The following is a 5,750-nucleotide window of genomic DNA, read 5'->3' as shown; positions in this document are numbered from 1 at the left end:
GGTTCACCGTCGTGACACTTTTCAGAAAAGTCCCTGTGTTTTTTAGTATTCAACCCGCAGTTCTTTGTTAAGTCAGAAAACGTTTCGCACCCTCGGTCCTATTTAAAGTGCACGGGCTGTAAAAAAAAGAAAGGAAACATCTCTTCTATCCGTGCTCTCCCTCTCCTCCCGATCTCAGCCGCCAGAGGTGCCCGACCCGGGGTGACGCTCGATCCGGTGCCGCGTCGGCCGCGGTGGGGGACGATCTCGCCCTGGTGGAGACGCGACAGATCCACCAGTCCATCCCTCGCTCGCCGTACGCCCCGACCTCCACCAGAAGCATTGGAGAGGAAGGAGGCGCACATGTGTTTTTGGGCTGCCACTCGGCCGGAATTAATGGAGATGGGGGCGATGGTGGGTATGTGGACGGGGCCGCGCGGTGCAACACGGGGTGGGAGGCACATCAAGCGTAGCCCTGCTAAAGCTTCCGGCAGAATTTCCGTCCCCACCACGGGCGGCCGCCTGATCCCATCCGTGCCGCCACACCAGAACGGGGATTACTCCCACGTGGCGGAAGGCCATGGGCTTGGATGTTGGGGAGTGGCTGGCGGAGGACACGGTGAACGCTGGGGTGGGGGCTGGCTAGCTCTGCCGTTGCCAATTTTGGTGTTCTGCGTGTGAGTGGAATTTTTGGTTCGCTACGTCCATGTGCTTGGTGCACTGGGGTGTGATTAGAACGGGCCTATATGGTGCTCGCCGTCGATGATGCCGTTTCTCGGATCTCGTCGCGGCCATGATCTTACATCTGTTGCTGTTCATGGTGATTAGAATGGGTATTCCGCCAGATTGCGTGTGTTTGCTCCTGCTAGGACATGGGATTGTCTAATGTGTCCGCCTGTGCGAGATTTGCGGCTATTGGGATTGCAATTGCTTCGTCCATTGTCAATCACTCCTTTCTTGCATGTTAGGATTCTCTGTACTAAACTGACACTCGGTTGGATTTACTCTTTCACGGCTCTATGAAAAATCTAGCACGACTAATCTCATGTGGCCGCTGGAGGACTACTTGCCAGTTCTTCTAGGATTGGTGAAAGAAGGCGAGTAATTGCTGAAATTTGATGTTGTGTTTGTGTTTTCATTTTGCTGGTTTGCAATTCTGTTTATTTTTCCTTTCCATGAATACTGTAAAATGTGCAGGTACTAACTTGAGTCTCAGTTCGTTTGGGCTAGCCAAGAGGACGAGGTAAGCTAAGTGACATGCGCCAAAGTTTTCTGTTATATAATGACCTGTTAGTGCTTAGCTAAACTGCATGAAACAATCATCGTGGATGGATGGTACTAGGTGTTGTCCGTGCTGCATTTGATGGCCATGGTCAAAAGCCAACTCTTCCTCCTCCGGGATCGATTTCATTTCCATCTTGCTCTGCCACGGATGGATCTTCAGTCATCCATGCCGTTCGTGTTGTGCTCCCGTCGCCGGCCGTGTGTGAGTGGTGTGACCTGCACACTCTATTGGCGGAGGAAGCAGGCAGTTGCAGGCAGAGGAAGCAGCTTGCTACTTGCAGAGGAAGATTAGGCTTGCATAGCACGATTAGAATGGCTCATTTTATGGTTTTGGTCTGGATCGGTAAACCGTGAATTGATATTTGTTTCTTGGTGCAGGAGCTTCAAGGCAACAGGGTTAGCAGGATTCATGCCAACAAATTCTATGATTTCCTTCCCAAATCTGAAATTGTACATGCACTCATGTATGAATGTTGACAATTTGATTGCAGCGGGGACTGGCAAATAAAGTGCAGTGCTCATCGTTGCATATATATTCAGGCCAACATCAAACTTCGGTATGAGGATCAGGCAGGTAGCTTCATGCATCATTGGATATGAGAATTGCTTACTATATATTGGGAATTGTTTCTGTTTCTTGGAGATATTAACCGTAGCTTCTTATTAGTGCCAGCATGGTGAAAGAGCTATATTGTTGTGCCTTTCTTGGATTCAGATTCTTCTATTCCATATGGTCACAAGAAACTTGAGAGTATTTCACAAATCTTTGCCTTGCCAAAATAAGGGTGACTGCAAACTCACTTATTCTAGCCTATTTAGTTTCTGATTGCTCACTTTCTTATTTATGTGCTGAGTTAGGAGTTTACACAGATTAAAGGTATGGTGGAACTGTACATGCCACAGCCAAAATATGGAACTGTCCTCTCGCCCCTGCCATGTCGTTGTTCTATTACACAACTGATGACATCGGCCTCTGAAGCTGCTCATAGTCGCGGGGATAGACTGACTTGTAGCAAAGAGCTGGCCACTGAAGATTAGTTCGTGCAGGGGCGAATCATGATCCAGAAGCAACGGTAGACAATACAAAGTACCGAAAACATTTCCAAAGAGATAGCAGAATACCAATGTGTGTAGAGAGTATTTACATGAGCATAGAAGAATGCAAAAATATTCGTGGCATAAACAACTTGATTACAACATGGTAGTTGTTGTTGTATTTCCAGTTCATACTTTCTATGTTTTTTTTGTTACAATATAGCAATCCTTAGTGGCGCGCTACATCGGCGCCCGGATGTAGTGGAAAATGAGCAAGGGTCTTCGCATTTGACTCGACGAGTGCGAAGGGTAAGAAAGCTAGCCGAGCCTAGGAGGATTCGCTTAGGTAGCTGGAACGTAGGGTCTCTGACAGGGAAGCTTCGGGAGCTAGTTGATGCAGCGGTGAGGAGAGGTGTTGATATCCTTTGCGTCCAAGAAACCAAGTGGAGAGGACAGAAGGCGAAGGAGGTGGAGGATACCGGCTTCAAGCTATGGTACACGGGGACGGTTGCAAACAGAAATGGCGTAGGCATCTTGATCAACAAGAGCCTCAAGTATGGAGTGGTAGACGTCAAGAGACGTGGGGATCGGATTATCCTGGTCAAGCTGGTAGTTGAGGACTTGGTTCTCAATGTTATCAGCGCGTATGCCCCGCAAGTAGGCCACAATGAGAACACCAAGAGGGAGTTCTGGGAAGGCCTGGAAGACATGGTTAGGAGTGTACCGATTGGTGAGAAGCTCTTCATAGGAGGAGACCTCAATGGCCACGTGGGTACATGTAACACAGGTTTTGAAGGGGCGCATGGGGGCTTTGGCTATGGCATCAGGAATCAAGAAGGAGACGATGTCTTAAGCTTTGCTCTAGCCTACAACATGATTGTAGCCAACACCCTCTTTAGAAAGAGAGAATCACATCTGGTGACTTTTAGTAGTGGCCAACACTCTAGCCAGATTGATTTCATCCTCTCGAGAAGGGAACATAGGCGTGCGTGCCTAGACTGTAAGGTGATACCTGGAGAGAGTGTTGTACCCCAGCATAAGCTGGTGGTTGCTGACTTCCGCTTTCGGATTCGTGTCCAGCGGGATAAGCGGGCTAAAGTCGCTAGAACGAAGTGGTGGAAGCTCAAGGGGGAGGTAGCTCAGGCGTTCAAGGAGAGGGTCATTAAGGAGGGCCCTTGGGAGGAAGGAGGGGATGCGGACAATGTGTGGATGAAGATGGCGACTTGCATTCGTAAGGTGGCCTCAGAGGAGTTTGGAGTGTCCAGGGGAAGGAGAAGCGAAGATAAGGATACCTGGTGGTGGAATGATGATGTCCAGAAGGCGATTAAAGAGAAGAAAGATTGCTTTAGACGCCTATACCTGGATAGGAGTGCACACAACATAGAGAAGTACAAGATGGCGAAGAAGGCCGCAAAGCGAGCTGTTGGTGAAGCAAGGGGTCGGGCGTATGAGGACCTCTACCAACGGTTAGGCACGAAGGAAGGCGAAAGGGACATCTATAAGATGGCCAAGATCCGAGAGAGGAAGACGAGGGATATTGGCCAAGTCAAATGCATCAAGGACGGAGCAGGCTAACTCTTGGTGAAGGACGAGGAGATTAAGCATAGATGGCGGGAGTACTTCGACAAGTTGTTCAATGGGGAGAATGAAAGCTCTACCATTGAACTGGACGACTCTTTTGATGAGACCAGCATGCGTTTTGTGCATCGAATCCAGGAGTCTGAGGTCAAGGAGGCTTTAAAAAGGATGAAGGGAGGCAAGGCGATGGGCCCGGATTGTATCCCCATTGAGGTGTGGAAAGGTCTCGGGGACATAGCGATAGTATGGCTAACCAGGCTTTTCAATCTCATTTTTCGGGCAAACAAGATGCCAGAAGAATGGAGACGGAGTATATTAATCTTCAAGAACAAGGGGGATGTTCAGAGTTGTACTAATTACCATGGAATTAAGCTGATGAGCCATACAATGAAGCTATGGGAGAGAGTCATTGAGCACCGCTTAAGAAGAATGACAAGCGTGACCAAAAACCAGTTTGGTTTCATGCCTGGGAGGTCGACCATGGAAGCCATTTTCTTGGTACGACAGCTTATGGAGAGATATAGGGAGCAAAAGAAGGACTTGCATATGGTGTTCATTGACTTGGAGAAGGCCTATGATAAGATACCGCAGAATGTCATGTGGTGGGCCTTGGAGAAACACAAAGTCCCAGCAAAGTACATTACCCCCATCAAGGACATGTACGATAATGTTGTGACAAGTGTTCAAACAAGTGATGTCGACACTGATGACTTCCCGATTAAGATAGGACTGCATCAGGGGTCAGCTTTGAGCCCTTATCTTTTTGCATTGGTGATGGATGAGGTCACAAGGGATATACAAGGAGATATCCCATGGTGTATGCTCTTTGCGGATGATGTGGTGCTAGTTGACGATAGTCGGGCGGGGGTAAATAGGAAGTTAGAGTTATGGAGACAAACCTTGGAATCGAAAGGGTTTAGGCTTAGTAGGACTAAAACCGAGTACATGATGTGCGGTTTCAGTACTACTAGGTGTGAGGAGGAGGAGGTTAGCCTTGATGGTCAGGTGGTACCTCGGAAGGACACCTTTCGGTATTTGGGGTCAATGTTGCAGGAGGATGGGGGTATTGATGAAGATGTGAACCATCGGATCAAAGCCGGATGGATGAAGTGGCGCCAAGCTTCTGGCATTCTCTGTGACAAGAGAGTGCCACAAAAGCTAAAAGGCAAGTTCTACAGGACGGCGGTTCGACCCGCAATGTTGTATGGCGCTGAGTGTTGGCCGACTAAAAGGCGACATGTTCAACAGTTAGGTGTGGCGGAGATGCGTATGTTGAGATGGATGTGTGGCCACACGAGGAAGGATCGAGTCCGGAATGATGATATACGAGATAGAGTTGGGGTAGCACCAATTGAAGAGAAGCTTGTCCAACATCGTCTGAGATGGTTTGGGCATATCCAGCGCAGGCCTCCAGAAGCTCCAGTGCATAGCGGATGGCTAAAGCGTGCGGAGAATGTCAAGAGAGGGTGGGGTAGACCGAATTTGACATGGGAGGAGTCCGTTAAGAGAGACCTGAAGGATTGGGGTATCACCGAAGAGCTAGCTATGGACAGGGGTGCATGGAAGCTTGCTATCCATGTGCCAGAGCCATGAGTTGGTTGCGAGATCTTATGGGTTTTACCTCTAGTCTACCCCAACTTGCTTGGGACTAAAGGCTTTGTTGTTGTTGTTGTTGTTACAATATAGCAATCCTTCACATTATTTGGAAAGAAGATACCTAAACCTTTCTGTTTGTTGCCTGAGAAATATATGTAGTACTCTACTGAGCTCTTACTGAAATTCTAATGGTATTTGCTTTTCTTCTCTTTTGGTGCCAAAAACCAAATAAAAAATCAGTAAGTAAAATAATTTGTGGTAGTCTGAAGGAGTTACAG

The sequence above is a fragment of the Triticum dicoccoides genome, chromosome 4A (assembly GCF_002162155.2).
Source record: "Triticum dicoccoides isolate Atlit2015 ecotype Zavitan chromosome 4A, WEW_v2.0, whole genome shotgun sequence".
Taxonomy (NCBI): Eukaryota; Viridiplantae; Streptophyta; class Magnoliopsida; order Poales; family Poaceae; genus Triticum; species Triticum dicoccoides.
This window is presented reverse-complemented; position numbering follows the sequence as displayed.